Below are 19,364 nucleotides of genomic sequence, written 5' to 3'. Positions count from 1 at the left end.
CCTTTTCTCATTTTGAAAACCATTTTAAAATTATTTTGAAAATCCTTCCTTGGTTTGAGACTGGATTCACACGAATGTTTCTCCAATTCACTCAAACCAAGGCTCTGATACCAACTTGTAACACCCACAAAATCATGCCAAATTTGAACTTTTAAGGACATTTCAAAACCATTAAATCATTACAAACTTGTTTTCAAAATGTATAATATCATAGTTTTCCCAGAAACATAAACAAAACATGAGGAGCTGTACGACCACGCCTTTGCCTTGCCGCGATCCCCTGATGTACCTGAAACAATAAACTGAAACTGTAAGCCTGAAAGCTTAGTGAGTTCCCCCAAAATACCGATACACTGCACATAAATACATATACAAATAACAGCATGTACTGGTCCATAGCTTTACAGACTAGATTACCCCTGATCCCACAGTGTGAGTCTGGATTGCCTTCCGGGCCCACAGCTCACATCTGGATTGCCATCGAGCCCACTGTACGAGTCTCCCTCAGCTTGTATCTGGAATGCTCTCGGGTTTGTTATTTACCGCACGGAGCAGTATCACCTCAACCCATCCTACATAATATGTCGACATATAACACAACGAATGCACATACAGGTAATCATATAATACTACAAGTAGTCCTACAAATCTAGCTAATTGGCATAGCAACTAACATGCAACACTAACTCATACTCAACATAATACCAACTGCTAGGATATCATATCCAATGGGCCGGCCTTGGTGCCTTAGACCCCTTAGTATAATGAGGTAACTCACCTCTCAACTGTCGACTCGAAATAATAAGCTCGATCCCTCGGATCACCACCACAAACTCCACCACCTATATTCACCATAGAACCATATTCATAAGTTTCCATTTTCCCAAAATACCCCAGAAGTCAACTAGCTAACCCTTGATCAAAGTCAAATTCAACGGTCAAGGTCAACAGTCCATGTTGACCCGACTCATCAAGTGCAGTCACTGACTCGTCGAGTCCTTCCAGAACTCGAGTAGTCGTGAAATCCCCCCACTGATTCGTTGAGTTTCCTGCAACTCGCCGAGTTCAAGCGTGTCTAAAAGTCGGGAAAACCCAAGTTGACCCGCCGAGTCACCCCACTGACTCACCGAGTCCATGCAGAAGTCCATGCACGACAATCTTCATCGGACTCACCGAGTTGGCCATGTAACTCGCCGAGTCCCTTCAGTCCATTATCTATTCAGATGCTTTTTAAGCCATTTTTAGGTTCCATACTGCAGATCCAGCTTCCCAAGGCATGTTTATCATGTAAAGTTGCAAACTTTACGTGCATGCAAGGCTCTAAAGTCTTATAATGTCAAAACCAAGCTTGTAATGGAGTTTTACACTTAAGGAGAGGTTCAGATCCCCACACGTTCCTTGCTTCTAACAACTTTCTCTCCAAGCTCTTCTCCCTAAGATCCACCTTCCAAAGCTAAAAACACACAAGAATGTAGCACACACACGGATTAGGGTTTGCTGGACTCTTAAGAGGCTGTAAGGGGGCTAAAGGAGGCTAATGATCCTTTAAATAGGGTGCAAAACCCCGGAAATTAGGGTTTCATCCTCCAGCTCCTACTCGTCGAGTCCTATCTTGGACACGGCGAGTAGGTCACTTAAACACGTGGCCCAATCCGCTTCTACTCGACGAGTCAGGGCATCCAACTCGTCGAGTAGACCTTGAAATTATGAAAATTAAAGCCATAAAATTATCACCTGAGAGTCGGGGCGTTACAGGTTATGTATGTGCTATGTATAGTATGTGGTATGATGGGGGAACTCACTAAGCTTTGTGCTTACGGTTTTTAGTTTTGGTTTCAGGTACTTCCTCTTCGAAGGGAAAGGAGTCGGCTCGGTAGCAGCGTATCACACTATTATTTTCCGCACCATGATGTTCTTGGGATTGTACTCTGACATTATTATTCCATGACATGTTTTATGACATTTGATTTATGGGTTTATGGGTTTGATATGATATTGATGATGTTTTCAGTAAACTGTTTTATAAATTGCTTAATTAAAAACAAATTTTTGGTCTTGAAAATTGGGATGTTACAAAAGACCTTGGATAGATCGAAAATGCAAATGTTTGGTCAGCATGATAATTTAGGGTGATAAGGATTGCGTTCGAATTAGATGGCGAAGTGGAGCCATTTGTATGTGATTCAGAATGGTTTTGTATGTCGGGAAGTCAAATAAGGTATTGGATTTTGATATTTGAGTTGAGTAGCGATGGTTGTACTTTATTGGCTGATGTTAGCGGGAGCAAGGACTCATTCTTCGTCAGTATGCTAGTTTTGCTAACGGAGGGTTCAATTATTGAAAGGACATCGTATGTTAGGGTCGACTTTTATCAGGGATCTGGAAGTTATAGTCGGATCGTTTGATTGTCTGGAAAGTAGCAAGGAGTGATTTCGGTGACGAAATCTAATTTAAGTGGGGGAGAGTTGTAACACCCTGTTTCGAGTCGTTTCCTAATTTGGGGCCGTGACCCGAAGACCAATTATCATAAGGCTATGGGCCTTGGGGAAATAGGGATTTAGACCCCTTCGATGTGGATAATATAGATTAGGTGATCCGAGAGTTCGGTTTGTGTTTTGGAGCCTAAGGGTATAACCGTAAAGTTCTAGTTCGGGCCTATTATGATTTTTAGATTTAAGCTCGGGAAGTTTTAAGGCAAAGGAGAGTTGATAGAATTTTAGAGATTCTTATTACCTTTCCGTGGATATAAAGAACGTCGAAATCGGACTTAGAATCGGGAAGTTATGGCCTTTGGAAGATTGGTGGTTATGGTCCGTAGTTGTGTACGTTGTACGTACTCTATGGGTACGTTGGGCATACTTGCTCGATGGTTTAGTCGCAGAGGAGCCCACGTACGTGGGAGTACGTGGGGCATACGGCCAACAGGGGTAAACCCTAATTTTTAGGGTTTGTGCCCTATTTAAACACCTTAAGTTGCTTTGGGAGTTTCTTATAACTAGCCTCCACCTCTCCAAGCCCTGAAAACGAAACCCTAGACTCCCTTTGAGTGTTTGTCAGTCATTGTTATGGTATTGTGTTGTTTTTCATTACTTAGAAGAAGGTGAATCCTAGTGGTGAAGCTTTGGTGGAATCGAAGCTTGAAGATCCAGAATCTTCATCAACTTTGCAAGCTTTTATGGTATAAAGCTTCTACCTTGGTAACTCCAATTGCTAGATCTAGTTTAGGGCTTTGTTTTGGTACGTTTTGGCACGTTTTGGCTCCGTAAGTCCTCCTTATGATTATGAGTCACTCCAGGAGTTGGAAATGCTAGATCTTCGCCTCTCTAATGTTCCTTATGTATAAAAATGCAATCTTGATGAGTTATTTTGGACCATGCATGAGTTTGGGCGTTTATTATAGATTTTATTGAGTTTGGGCGTTTATTATAGATTTTGACATAATGGCTTAACCGATTAAGCACTTAATAGTGAGTTGGGTTGGTTGTGGAGTATGCGGGGCGTACCCAACTCGTACGCAGTGCGTACTGGCCAAATGAGGCGTACGTGGGGCATAAGTCTGAGTACACGGGGCGTATTTAGCTGCCATTGACTTTTCTTGACTTTTGCAATTTGGTCCATATTTGGACTACTAAGGTTTTGGGCCTTGTTGGGCCACTAGTCTTTCTGACTTTAGGCCATTGTTAGGCTTTGGTCCTTCTTGGATTTGGGCCCATGATGGGCTTTGGGTATCATTTAGGAATTCGGATACCAATTGTAGTGTTGTTGATTATGATGGCATGTGCGGAATATGAAAGATCTAGTGAATCATCATATAAATTCAAGAACACATGAAGTAAATAAATCTTTTAAGCACTCATTAGTTGAATTAGAAAGAGTATAAATGGGTTTACTAGTTTCTCTCTCTAAAACTAATGCTCTCCAAATGGTTCATTACATAATGGGAGTCACTCACTTCCTATTTATAGGAAAGACTCAACCTATTTACACATACAAGAGGGTAAGCTATAACACTCCACATCCAAGCGTGACTTTGCACCCTAACATTCTCCCCCTCAAAGTTAGGATTGGATGTCCCGACTTCAATATCCAACGAGCTCGCGCGATCAAGACCAAAGTCCCCCTCGAAATGATATTGTTCTTCAAATCCACAAATGAATACACGAAGCTTCAAATACACACTCTTCATTCTCCCCCTTTTTATAATAAAAAAATGATTATAAAACCCATTAAGGGTGAGAAACGCCTGAGGATTAATCTTCACAACAATCCCCCTTGATGTGTGCCAAAAATGAAACCTTGAAAATCTTGCATGGAAAAACAATCATGAAAAAGCCTCGAAACAATTTCCAATTTGTGAAAATTTTTGACTTTTGGGTGAGAGTTGCAAGATTTTCCAAAATCCGGGTAAAATCTGTCACTTTCTGAATTCTGCAGGGACCCGTTGCGCCAAAAACAGCTTAAGATGCGAAACTCTACCCCATTTGCGAAATTGGGCATAAAGTGTAAATTTGCACCAACTACAGGGACAAAACTCGTAAATTCTTCAATTTCTCAGCTTTGTTAGCACATTTTCAAAGTTGCTTAGCAATAACCCATAAAATTGATTTTTGTTGACTTTGTATTTGACATCTTCAACGATCATAACCCAAGAATCATACAGCAAGTCCACCATCTTTGATCAATCGATAAGATCTTGAGTTTTTCTAGAGAGAGAAAGTGATTGTGAATGGGTTTTCTAGAGAGAGGAAGTAAAAATCTGTAACACCTGGTTCCTGGTACGTATTAAAAGTGCAATTAGTTCATTTTTGTAGAGCAACTCGATGAGTTAGGAGCCCCAAACTCGTCGAGTAGAAACCAGAATTTGACGCGGGTTTTAAGTAACCAACTCGAAGAGTTGAGAGCCCTCAACTCGACGAGTAAGGCTGCCAGAATGAAACCCTAATTTTTGGGTTTTGCACCCTATTTAAGCATCCTAATCCCCACTTGCTGGCCTCATTTCCAACCTCTAAGTTCCAAACCCTAGATTCAGAAACACTAATGCATTTGTAATCTTGTGAGCCATTTTTGAGTGAAAATTGGTGTGTCTTGAAGCTTGTGAATGGAGGAGAAACTTGAGGATTCAAGAAGAAGCTAGTAGATCCAGAGACTCCATTTCTTCCTCATCATTTTTCTGGTAAGCAAGTCTAAAACTTGCTTACTAGCTTCTTAGATCTCTTTATTAGCATTTTATTGGCTTTTTGGTCCAAGAAGCTTGATCTTTGGGATATGGACGTCCCAAGTGAGTATACCTTCAGATCTGGAATCATGGAGGGCTTTCATGGCATAAAGGTGCAAACTTTATGGCCATTGAAGCCTCATGCAAGCCATAGGATGTCATTTTGGCCTTTTAAGATCCAAAAGGCCATGCATGGAGTGAAAGGTGGAAGCTTTACGTGTTCATGTAGTGTTTCGGGTCTAGATCTCTGTTTGTATACTTTAGTTTGGAGTATGGATGGCTTGTGGACCACGATCTAGGTCCTAAAGAATTAGGGTTTGAGCTAAACCCACTAAGTAAAGGTATTAACAGGTAAATTTGGAAACCTTACCCTTAAAAAAGACATTTTCAGTGTATATGAGAAGCATGAAGCTTCGATCTGAAGAGTAGCGGCTTAATACATTAAGATGGCCCAAACAGACTGAGGAACTCGTCGAGTCCATAGAGGAGCTCGACGAGTTGAGTTGATTTTCCCCGATTCTGAATAGGGTAGAACTCAACGAGTCTGAGGAGGGAATCGATGAGTTGACTCGCTTTATCACGATTACGAGTAGCAAGGGAACTCGACGATTCGGAGGGATGACTAGACGAGTTGATTCAACTAGGAGTGTTGACTTTGATTTTGACTGAGCGTTGACTTTTACTTTGACCTTGACTTGACCAAGGTTGACCCGTGAAGGGGTGTTGATGTAAGGAATGGTATCTAAGGGGTTGTTTTGTATAGGGCGTGAGTAGAGCTGTTTGCAGGAGCAAAGACATTCAGCTACTTCACTCGACATTTGAGGTGAGTTTCCTCCTGTATGAAGGGGTCGAAGGCACCACTGCCGGCCCCTATATGTATGCTAGTATGTTTCGGGCTTAGGTCCGATGTCGGGGTTAGCCCGATGTAGTTTATATGTTTCTGGACTTTGTTCTGATGACGGGATAGCCTGAGGAATGTTTGTATGCTTGATGTCTTCGTAATTCTTGCATGTACTTCTTTATATGTACCGGGCTTTAGTCCGATGCCGGGGAAAGCCCGAGGAATGCTTATATGTTATGTTTGTTTGTTCCGGGTGTCGGTCCGAAGCCGGGGCAAGCCCAAAGAACGTTTATATGTTATGTTATATGTTCCGGGCTTCGGTCCGATGTCGGGGCAAGCCCGAGGAATGTTTATATGTTTATGTTATATGCTTGTTGATATGTTATATGTATACCAGACTTCGGTCCGATGACGGGCGGGGCCCGATGCCGGACTTTGGTCCGATGTCAGGCGGGGCTCGATGCCGAGCGGGGCCCAATGCCGGACTACGGTCCGATGCTGGGTGGGGCCCGATGTAGCGGGCAAGGCCCAATGTATGTTATTATTTTATTATGTGTATGGTATGTGGTAGTTTGGGGAGAATCACTAAGCTTCGTGTTTACAATTTACAGTTTTGGTTTTACGTACTTCCGCTAGTAAGGGGAAGAGCTCGGGATGACTGCATTCCACACACCATAGCGTTTAGCCTGGGATGATTTACTCTGATATTTGGACATGTGATTTTGATACAATGTTTTGATAAGATGTTTTGAGATATTATCACTTATGTTTTATGAGATGATTTTGATTACTATGGTTTTATTTATAATTTAAAACGAAATTTTTAGACCGTATATTTGGGATGTTTCAAGTTGGTATCAGAGCCTTGGTTTGAGGGATTCGGGCACACTGTCGGGTGTGTCTGGACTCAAACTGAGGACTTGGTATGAAAATTTTCAAAAGAAAATCATTTTTATAAAAAGAATTTTGAATAGAGAAAAGGGTGTAGTGCATCCAATCAGCCGAGCTCAAGTAAGTATTCCCAAATTACCCATACAAGTTTATGTTATGATATGTTTTTGAGAATTACAAGCTAGATTAGGGCTATGGATCTAGGAAGGATGCCTTATGTGCCTGTTATATGTGTATGAGCTTTATGAACTGCATGCTTGTACTGATAAGTCAGTGATATGATAGTCTGATTAGGATATGCTTGATTATGTTTACTCAATGCTCGAATGTTGCTTGCTTTGTGCTTTTTGGAGTTCTAGTTATCTTCAACTAACTAGTAAACGAATATGTTATGTTACATATTGCAAGGACCAAATAATTTCATAAGGTTAGGTTTAGCCTTATTTCGCAGCTCTCGTTTGAGTCTAACCGTTGTAGGGTAGGACCTCTCATTCGAAGAATTATCTCGTCTTAGTGATATGTAATGGTATTCGCGAGCTAGTTAGAGGGAGATAGCAGGGACTTCTTATGCAGCTGATGGCGGAGAGTGGGTTGGTGATTACCCTAGGGCAAGCCTAGGATGAGATTAGCGTGAGAATAGCAGTAGTAGTAAAAGGGACTTGGTGGAGTCAAGGCAGTTCTTGAGGAAAGTACGGATAGACGTGGAAGGTAGTATGGGCCCGTACTACTGAAAGCAGAGGATCCGTACTTGAATCAAGGAAGGCTGAGATGAATCCAAGGAACTTGTAGTATATGTGATCCCTCGAGATATGATGAGTATTTTGAAGTTTTTTATGGTGTGTTTTTTAGTATGGTGACACTACACACTAGACCAGTCGACAGTTCAGGTGCCGGTGAGGGATCAGGCTCGGGCTCTGGAGCCGGGCAGCTAGATGACCAGATGAGGGAGTTCATCTCATCTGAGATCACGCGCAACATTTTAGACCAGACTCCTATGATCTTCGGTACGATCAAGGAGGGGATCTTGGAGCTTTTGGATGAGAGATTGAGTGTATTCCGCACCAAGGTGGCGGCCATGATGGGGTCGCACATGCTGACGTTCAGGGAGTTCCGAGCTTGCGGAGCTCCAGACTACCATGGGGCTCGGGACCCCATTGCTAGCAGCAGATGGTTGGATGATGTCGCCAACGCCTTCCGTACGAGCCGGTGTCCCGAGGGGGACAAGGTCCGACTGGCTTCCTGTCTTCTGAAGTACAGAGCATGAGACTGGTGGGAGGAGGTCGGACATGCCATTAGAGATGATGCAGCTCTAGATGCGATGACCTGGAGTGATTTTTCAGCCAGGTTCAGGGACGAGTTTTCACCTGTGATTGAGGTGCAGCAGCTTGCTAGGGAGTTCCAGGATCTCCAGCAGACGAATGAGATGGTGACTGAGATCACCGCCATGTTTAGGGAGAGGGCCCTTCTCGTTCCACAGTACGTGGCGGACGAGGAGGTGAAAAAGTCCCGATATCATGAGATGTTGCGGAGTAATATCCGCCAGTTTGTGAGCCGATCCAGCTGGAAGACGCTGGAGGATATGATTGTTAGGGCGAGAGAGAGAGAGAGAGAGAGAGAGAGAGAGAGAGAGTTGGATTTGGATATGGAGAAGAAGAGGAAACCCGAGGGGGTTCAGTCAGGGAGTGCGTGCAAGAAGCCCAAGGTATCAGACCACCGACCGAGGAGTCAACAGGGCCACAGCCGTTATGGCAAATGAGGCAAGTTAAACGAGGGGACGTGCAACGCAGGGAGTTCAGGTTGCTTTAAGTGCGGACGAACTGGTCATGTGAGCAGAGATTGTACAGCTACTACCACCACCACGACAATATCAGATCTGATTTGCTTTCAGTGCAATCAGAGGGGACACAAGCGGTCCCAGTGCCAGATTTTAGCAGCAGCAGGACAGGTGGAAGCATCCGCTCCTGCTACGTTGAGGATTACAGACGGCCATCAGAGCCGGACAGAGGCACCTTTGGAGAAGAGCAGGGCCTTTCAATTGACAGCAGAGGAGGCACGTGCAACTCCCGACGTGGTGACGGGTATGTATCTTCTCCTTGTCTCTTTACTTATATTGATTGTTGTTTATGTTTATGTGTTTCATTATAGGATCGTTCCTTGTGAACAGTATCTCTGATCTGGTATTGTTTGATTCGGGGGCTACCCAATCTTTTGTGTCGCTCGCACTCAGCAAGCTATTCGTAGGGCCTCCAAGGGAGCTGGATTGCCCACTTGATGTAGAGATAGCAGATGATAGGACCGTTCGGGTTGCGAGGGTTCACCAAGGATGTACAATGCAGTTGTTCGATGAGCAGTTTTATATGGATCTAGTCCCTATTCCCCCGCGAGGGAACAAGGTTATAGTTAGTATGGACTGGTTGACCCCCAATTGGGCAGTGATCGACTGCAAGCAGCAGCTAGTGAGAGTTCGGACTCCTAGTGAGGGAGGGTTAGTGATTCAGGGCGAGAGGCCGTAGTGTGAACCGACTCTATGTTCAGCAGCGAGAGCGAGGCGCTACCTTCAGCAGGGTTGTGCAGGTTATTTCGCATATGTTATGGATACCCGAGATAAGGGTAAGGCGACAGTGGATGACATACCGATTGTGCGAGAGTACTCGGACGTATTCCCGAAGGACTTGCCTGGGATACCTTCGGAGAGGCAGGTTGAGTTTAGGATTGACCTAGTCCCTGGTGCGGCTCTAATTGCCAAGGCACCGTATCGGTTGGCTCCTCCCGAGATGCAGGAGTTGTCTACGCAGCTGCAAGAGCTGTTGGACAAGGGATTTATCAGGCCGAGCAGTTCGCCATGGGGAGCGTCGATCCTGTTTGTGAAGAAAAAGGACAGGTTACATCGGATATGCATAGACTACCAAGAGCTGAATAAGGTAACGGTGAAGAACCGTTATCCTCTCCCGAGGATTGATGACTTGTTTGACCAGCTACAGGGTGCATCTTGGTTCTCCAAGATTGATCTGTGATCGGGTTACCACCACATGCGAGTGAGGGACGACGATGTGCTGAATACATCCTTTCGGACTCGCTATGGTCACTATGAGTTCGTGGTGATGCCGTTTGGTCTCACCAATTCTCCATCCGCATTCATGGAGCTTATGAACCGCATGTGCAGGACGATGCTGGATCGGTCTGTGCTAGTCTTCATTGATGACATCTTGGTTTATTCCAAGACTCAAGAGCAGCATGAGGAGCACCTGAGGGAGGTGTTGGAGACACTGAGGAGGGAGAGACTTTTCGCAAAGTTCTCCAAGTGTGAGTTCTGGTTGCGCGAGGTGCAGTTTCTGGGGCACCTTGTTAACCAGAAAGGTATTCTGGTCGATCCGGCCAAGATAGAGGTCGGGATGCAGTGGGAGGTTCCGAGGTCTCCAACTGAGATTCGAAGTTTTCTTGGTCTAGTGGGTTATTACCATAGATTCATCCAGGATTTCTCCAAGATCGATGTTCCTTTGACCCGACTGACCAAGATGTCGGTGACATTCCGCTGGGGGCCTGAGCAGCACGCAGCCTTCGAGACTCTCAGACAGCGGTTATGCGAGGCACCGATTCTGACGTTGCCATAAGGCCTCAATGACTTCGTGGTTTATTGTGACGTTTCGATCACTGGCATGGGTGCGGTATTGATGCAGCGGGGTCACGTGATAGCTTACGCTTCGAGGCAGTTGAAGCCTTACGAGGCGAACTATCCGACACATGATTTAGAGCTGGTGGCTGTGGTTTTCGTCCTCAAGATTTGGCGGCATTACCTCTATAGGGTTCGTTGTACCATTTACACAGACCACAAGAGTTTGAGGTACCTTATGGATCAGCTGAATCTGAACATGAGGCAGCGTCGGTGGTTTGATGTGGTAAAGGACTATGACTGTGAGATCCTTTACCACCCGGGCAAGGCCAATGTGGTGGCTGATGCTCTGAGTCGCAAGGTAGTGGTGGCTCCGATTCAAGACATATGTCTAAGGATGATAGTGATTACTCCATTGCTGGAGCGGATTAGAGAGGCGCGGGTTGAGGGCCTGAAGGAAGAGCACCGGAAGTGCGAGCGGATCATAAGCCAGGTGGCCTCATTCGGTTATGATAGTCATGGGTTGTTGAACCTGCATGGGAGGGCCTGGGATCCGTACTTGGGCGGAGTACGATAGGTTCTGATGGATAAGGCTCACAAGGAGAGGTTCTCCATCCATCCCAGGGCGACGAAGATGTATTGGGATCTTCTCCCTGGTTACTGGTGGCCCTGCATGAAGCGGGACGTAGCATGGTATGTGGAGCGGTGATTGACCTGTAGGAAGGTCAAGGCCGAGCACCAGCGACCACATGGAAAGATGCAGCCGTTATACATTCCCATGTGGAAATGGGAAGATATCACTATGGACTTCATCACGAAGTTTCCCAGTACCGCATGTGGAATAGATTCGATATGGGTCATCATGGATCGGTTTACCAAGAGTGCTCATTTTATCCCGATCCAGGAGAGTATATCGGCTGAGAAGATGGCTGAGATCTACGTACGTGAGGTAGTGGCACGACATGGAGTGCCTGTCTCGGTGGTGTTAGATCGGGATGTTTGTTTCACTTCCTGATTCTGGAAACGGTTTCACGACGAGATGGGTACTCGTCTCCACTTCAGCACCACTTTCCACCCTCAGACAGATGGGCAGAGCGAGAGGACGATTTAGACTCTTGAGGACATGCTACGCGTATGTGTATTGGATTTCGGTGGCATTTGGGATACGTATCTGCCGTTAGTATAATTTTCGTATAACAACAGCTACCACACTAGCATAGATCGACCTCCCTTCAAGATTATCTACGGGAGAAAGTGTAGGACCCCAATCTGTTGGTGCGAGGTCGGTCAGAGGGTCATGGGGAGTACTGAGGTAGTGCTCAAGACCACTGAGAGAATCCAGCAGGTCCGGAGCAAGCTCCAGACTTCTCAGAGTCGGCAGAAAAGCTATGCCGATAAGCGCCGTTCAAACTTGGAGTTTCAGGTGGGCGACATGGATCTCCTGAAGGTGTCACCTTGGAAAGGTGTCATCCGGCTCAGGAAGCGGGGCAAGATGGGCCCCAGGTACATCGGTCCTTTCAGGGTTATAGCCCGGGTGGGCAAGGTGGCGTATCGATTGGACCTTCCAGCAGAGCTTAGCCAGATCTACAACACTGTTCATGTTTCCCAGCTGCGGAAGTGCTTAGTGGATGACTCCGCAATTGTGCCTCTAGAGGATATACAGGTTGATGACAGTCTGAACTACATCGAGAGACCAGTAGCTATTCTTGACAAGAAGAGGAAGGAGCTGAGGAACAAGAGGGTTGAGCTGGTGAAGGTGCAGTGGCAGCACCGCAAGGGCTCGGAGTGGACTTGGGAGCCCGAGGAGGAGATGAGGGAGCACTACCCGAAGTTGTTTCTCGATGTAGCAGACTTCGAGGATGAAGTCTAGGACAAGTAGGGGAGAGTTGTAACGTTTGGTTCCTGGTACGCATTTAAATTGCAATTCATTCATTTTTGTAGAGCAACTCGACGAGTTGGGAGCCCCAAACTCGTCGAGTAGAAACCAGAATTTGACGCGGTTTTAAGTAACCTACTCGACGAGTTGAGAACCCTCAACTCGACGAGTAAGGATGCCAGAATCAAACCCTAATTTCGGGGTTTTGCACCCTATTTAAGCATCCTAATCCCTACTTACTGGCCTCATTTCCAGCCTCCAAGTCCCAAACCCTAGATTCAGAAACCCTAATGCATTTGTGAGCTTGTGAGTCATTTTTGAGTGAAAATTGGTGTGCTTTGAAGCTTATGAAGGGAGGAGAAGCTTAGGGATTCAAGAAGAATCTAGTAGATCCAGAGACTCCATTTCTTCCTCATCATTTTCTGGTAAGCAAGTCTCAAACTTGCTTACTAGCTTCTTAGATCTCTTTATTAGCATTTTATTGGGTTTTTGGTCCAAGAAGCTTGATCTTTGGGATATGGACGTCCCAAGTGAGTATACCTTCAGATCTGGAATCATGGAGGGCTTTGATGGCATAAAGGTGCAAAATTTATGGCCATTGAAGCCCCATGCAAGCCATAGGATGTCATTTTGGCCTTTTAAGATCCAAAAGGTCATGCATGGAGTGAAAGGTGGAAGCTTTACGTGTTCATGTAGTGTATAGGGTCTAGATCTCTGTTTGTATGCTTTAGTTTGGAGTATGGATGCCTTGTGGACCAAGATCTAGGTCCTAAAGAATTAGGGTTTGAGCTAAACCCATTAAGTAAAGGTATTAACGGGTAAAGTTGGAAACCTTACCCTTAAAAAGACATTTTCAGTGCATATAAGAAGCATGAAGCTTAGATCTTAAGAGTATGGGTCTTAATCCATTAAGATGGCCCAAACATACTGAGGAATCCGTCGAGTCCATAGAGGAACTCGACGAGTTGAGTCGATTTTCCCTGATTCTGAATAGGGTAGAACTCGACGAGTCTGAGGAGGGACTCGACGAGTTGACTCTCCTTATCATGATTATGAGTAGCAATGGAACTCGACGAGTCGGGGGATGACTTGACGAGTTGAGTCAACTCGGAGTGTTGACTTTGATTTTGACTGAGCGTTGACTTTGACTATGACCTTGAATTGACCAAGGTTGACCCGTGAAGGGGTCTTGATGTAAGGAATGGTATCTAAGGGGTTGTTTTGTATAGGGCGTGAGTAGAGCTGGTTGCAGGAGCAGAGACGTTCAACTACTTCACTCGACATTTGAGGTGAGTTTCCTCCTGTATGAACGGGTCGAAGGCACCAATGTCGGCCCGTATATATATGCTAGTATGTTCCAGGCTTAGGTCCAATGTTGGGGTTAGCCTGATGTAGTTTATATGTTTCCGGACTTCGGTCCGATGCCGGGGAAAGCCCGAGGAATGTTTGTATGCTTGATGTCTTCGTGATTCTTGCATGTACTTGTTTATATGTACCGGGCTTCGGTCCAATGTCGGGGCAAGCCCGAGGAATGCTTATATGTTATGTTTGTATGTTCCGAGCTTCGGTTCGATGTCGGGGAAAGCCCGATGAATGCATATATGTTATGTTTATATGTTCTAGGCTTCGATCCGATGTTGGGGCAAGCCCGAGGAATGTTTATATGTTTATGTTATGTGTTTGTGTTATATTCTTGTTGATATGTTATATGTATACCGGACTTCGGTCCGATGCCAGGTGGGGCCCGATGCCGGACTACGGTCCGATGCTGGGCGGGGCCCGATGTAGCTGGCAAGGGCCAATGTATGTTATTATGTTATTATGTGTATGGTATGTGGTAGTCTGGGGAGACTCACTAAGCTTCGTGCTTACAGTTTTCAGTTTTGGTTTCATGTACTTCCGCTAGTAAGGGGAAGAGCTCGGGATGACTGCATTGCATACACCACAGCGTTTAGCCTGGGATGATTTACTATGACATTTGGACATGTGATTTTGATACAGTGTTTTGATAAGATTTTTTGAGATACTATCACTTATGTTTTATGAGATGATTTGGATTACTATGGTTTTATTTATAATTTAAAACGAAATTTTTGGGCCGTATTTTTGGGATGTTTCAAAATCACTTGAATTCTAGTGAAGAAAACCGAATTATGAATAGAATCAAAGATGAATTCGATTTCTAGAATCCAAACTCTCTAAAACACGAAGATCAAAAATCAAAAGGAAGAATCACCAAATCTAGAATACCACCATGGATCAATTCTTGATCCAATCAAGAATACCCGCTCTGATACCAATTGTAGTGAGAATTATGATCTCGGATACCAAGTGTTGTTGATTATGATGGCATGTGCGGAATATGAAAGATCTAGTGAATCATCATAAAAATTCAAGAACACTTGAAGTAAATAAATCTTTTAAGCTCTCATTAGTTGAATTAGAAAGAGTACAAATGGTTTGCTAGTTTCTCTCTCTAAAACTAATGCTCTCCAAATGGCTCATTACATAATGGGAGTCACTCACTTCCTATTTATAGGAAAGACTCATCCCATTTACACATACAAGAGGGTAAGCCATAACATTCCACATCCAAGCGTGACTTTGCACCCTAACAGAAAGACCAGGATCTGACCCCTGACAATTATATGAAAGACCAGGATCTGGCCTCTAGCACTCGTATGTAAGACCGAGATTTGGCCATCGGCACTGCAAGGAAAGACCATAGGGGTAGCCCATGACACTTGTATGTTTTGGTATGTGGTATTTTGGGGAAGTCGTTAAGCTTTGTGCTTACAGTTTCATATTTATGGTTTCAGGTACTTTCGATTCGAAAGGGAAGGGCCTGGCGTGAATGCACAACATCCCCCTGAGCTTTTCAAATTGGAAAGTAATGATATTACTCTGATGGCAATTAATGATATTACTCTGATGTTTAAATAATATATTCACTTTGATCGGTTTTGGAACAACTCGTTTGTATGATTTATTGTTTTAAAAATGAAAATTTACCTTGGATTTTCGGGACGTTACAGTACTAGACATAGTTTCCTTAGTATAAGTCTGGATTAGTTATAATAAGACTTGTATAAGGTGTTTAATTCCCAATAAGTTGGACATTATTTAGGTCTCATTCTGGGGTAGAGTGTGAGATCAGAACGGAGTGTAGTAGTCCTCCTCTTTTTTGGATGACCATAAATGGTGGGCCCAGATCAGACAACTGGCAAGTATGTATGGGTCATCGACTAGAGTAGATGACAAAACCTGACTATTCTAGGCGGTCTAGTGAATTACGTTGCTAGTGTGGACTTATAACCCACAGACGTAGATAAAATATTTATCAATAACTCTGAACATTGGTTGCCTTTATATGACTTACACTGGTCATGGACTCCCCTACCTGTGTAGTCAACCAAATACTCAAATGGTTTATTAGGTAGGGTGATTCCTCCAGATAGTCGTTGACTTAGGATTCATGAGAATCAGTTGGACTGGGTAGAATATGTTTAAGGATACTTATCTCATATTTTATATACCTATATTATTTGTCAATGATTGTTTTGCATGAATGATATTATGATTTATTATTATTAAATTATTATGGGCTTGAAAACCCGATGCATCTCACCAGGTTTCTCAAACCTGACCCACTCATTTTATGTGCTTCACAGGTAGTGGATGTAAGGCTGCTGAAGCTTAGTTAGGATGCCGAATGAAATAATTGATGTGCCTGTTATAGTATTTCAGGACCTTATATATACATATATATATATATATATATATATATATATATATATATATATATATACATATACATATATATATATATATATATATATATATATATATATTCTTTAAATTAATAATATTGGTAAATCAATTTCTTAAAATAACCAAAACCATTGGTCCATATTCATCCCTACATCCACACAATAGATGTCATCCACATTATAACCTAACCCTATATATATATATATATATATATATATATATATATATATATATATATATATATATATATATAGGGTTAGGTTATAATGTGGATGACATCTATTGTGTGGATGTAGGGATGAATATGGACCAATGGTAAATCAATTTCTTAAAATAACCAAAACCATTGGTCCATATTCATCCCTACATCCACACAATAGATGTCATCCACATTATAACCTAACCCTATATATATATATATATATATATATATATATATATATATATATATATATATATATATATATATATATATATATATATATATATATATAGGGTTAGGTTATAATGTGGATGACATCTATTGTGTGGATGTAGGGATGAATATGGACCAATGGTTTTGGTTATTTTAAGAAATTGATTTACCAATATTATTAATTTAACGAAAATAGAATATATGTCATTTAATTAGAAAAAGGGTAATATTGTACATTTGCATTATCTTCAAATTAGGAAACATAAGCTTATTAATGAAATTTTCGAAATTTAAGGGATATTTGATTATTTTTATTTTGAATTCTGATTTTTTTAATTAATTCAATTTTAATCTTAACGTTATTTTTAATTTTACCCGATTTTTTATTCTGCCATAATGACATTCTAAGAGAATGATATTCTATGAGAATGCCAGAATAACATTGCATTTGAATAACGTAGTATTTGAAAGGTAAAAATGTTAATATAAAAGATATATTCTTGTCGAATCTGTTTACACTTTTATACGAATGAACTTAAAAAATACAATTATAAAGTGAATACATCAAATGAATAAAAAAATCTCAAAAAAAAACATTCTTAAAATTCTTGAAGAATCCTCATCTGCTATTGGTTTGTTTCCAGTATTTATGTAATGTAACACGAGAAAAAGATTCATTTTTTAAATATTACCTTGTCATTGACCTGCAAACAGAATAATAGGAATTCTGTGAGAATCTGAGTATTACATAAAACACTTGTTATTGATATCATATTCTGTCAGAATATAATGATTAATAGTGCATTCTTTTTAGAAGATTGATTATCATTGTTCATCTCCATCTCATGCACCAGAATCGTTAAAAAACACAAACACACACAATAAATAACACAAAGGCATCCAACTTAGAAAGGGTTTTTGAATTTAGAAAACAATTCTTATATACATAATGGTATTCTCTTAGAATATTATTGGTTAAAAGATTGGCCTTGGGCCAATGTATTATGAAAGAATGTGAGGATGAATATGTAACTTTTTCCCCTTCGATTTGTAGGTCTTCAAAGAAATGAACGCTAAAATTCATATCCAAATAGGAAGAACATGCAGTAAACCACTGTTGAAAAAAAAATCGATTCTAGAGACATGATCTCATAATCAATTTGTATATAATAAAATGAAAAGAAAATTAACCCATTTGCTTTGGGTATCCGTAATTATTTGAAGATTGTTATAGGCTTTCTTAATTAACCCATCTTTGCTTAATTTAAAAAAACTTCATCAAAATGTATGCTTGCAGTGATGTACGAGAGATGGCAATAACTTCGCTTTTTTTAACCATGAAAATTATTATAGGCTTTCTTAATTAAATTTGATAAACTCGTTTACGTTAAGTAAATATACATTTAGATATAATGAAATTTAGGGAAAGTGTGGGGAATAAAGGTGTAAACCCTAGAAAACCTCAAGAAACATCCATTATTAGGCACAATAACGACGACAGAAAAAAATTTCATACCTTTAATGATATTTCGTTCTTCTCCATTTGATAAATGATCCTTCTCCCTTTAGACCAGCAGGCAACACATTTTCAAGTTGCAAAACATCTTCCGAACCTCGTGTCTTCAGTACAGATCTGATCGCGGGGAGGTTTGTTGTAGAACAAAGAGCCGAGATGGGACAGAAGAGAGACGAGTACATGTGGAGGAGAGGACGTCTTAGTCGGAGGTGTGACTGGTGTGAAGTATGTGGCAGCCGCCGTCGAGTAAGCAAGGGAGAAACCAAAACATTTTTTTTTGTAGATCATGAATTCCTCGATACGATATTATAGCCTCAATCAGTTACCATAATAATAGCATTTATTTTGAATTTAAATAAATGATTTGAAAACTATTTTACCAAATTACCCTTATATATTTATTTAATTAATAAATATTAGTAATTAAAATGATTGGTCTGCATTTAACCGTACATCCACACAATAATTGTCCATCCACATATGAACATATATATATATATATATATATATATATATATATATATATATATATATATATATATATATATCTCTCTCTCTCTCTATATATATATATATATATATATATATATATATATATATATATATATATATATATATATATATATATATATAGACACACACACACTGTAATGCATGTTTCGATATAAACGATGACATCCTCAGAATTTAATATAACAAAATAACTTTTGTTAACTCAATATGTTTTAATTAACTGAGAATTTTCGTATCTCAATCATGTAAAGCGTAAATAAAAAGTTTTAATTGGTTCGAAAATCGGGGGATGTCACAACTAAGTAAGCTTTATGCTTACCCATTTTCTCTTAAAAAATAACTGTTTCAGGATCAACAGGTACTCATGATAGCAAGGCGTGACAGTACACATTGACTCGGGTCGGATTGATAAAGTTTTCATGGCACTATGGATTATGTTTTCTTTGGATTTTGGATTTTATAGCTCTCTAATGTCTGCTTGGAATTACTTTGATCTTGGGGGTTGGTTTTGAAACTTTTCTTTAATAAATGTTATGATTTTGATTATACTTATGTTGTTTTAAAAAGTTCAAAATTTATTGCAAATTTTGAGATGGTTCAACTTCATTTAACAATTTCACATCATATTTAGCAGTTTCTACCCCCCCCCCTCCTCTTTTTTTTTTGCAAAATTCATGACTATTATATTGCTTAAATTTAATAAATAATAAATAAAA

This window comes from Lactuca virosa, chromosome 3 (genome assembly GCF_052849685.1).
Source record: "Lactuca virosa cultivar CGN04683 chromosome 3, Lactuca_virosa_CGN04683_v6, whole genome shotgun sequence".
Classification (NCBI taxonomy): Eukaryota; Viridiplantae; Streptophyta; class Magnoliopsida; order Asterales; family Asteraceae; genus Lactuca; species Lactuca virosa.
Note: the sequence above shows the minus strand (reverse complement) of the source record.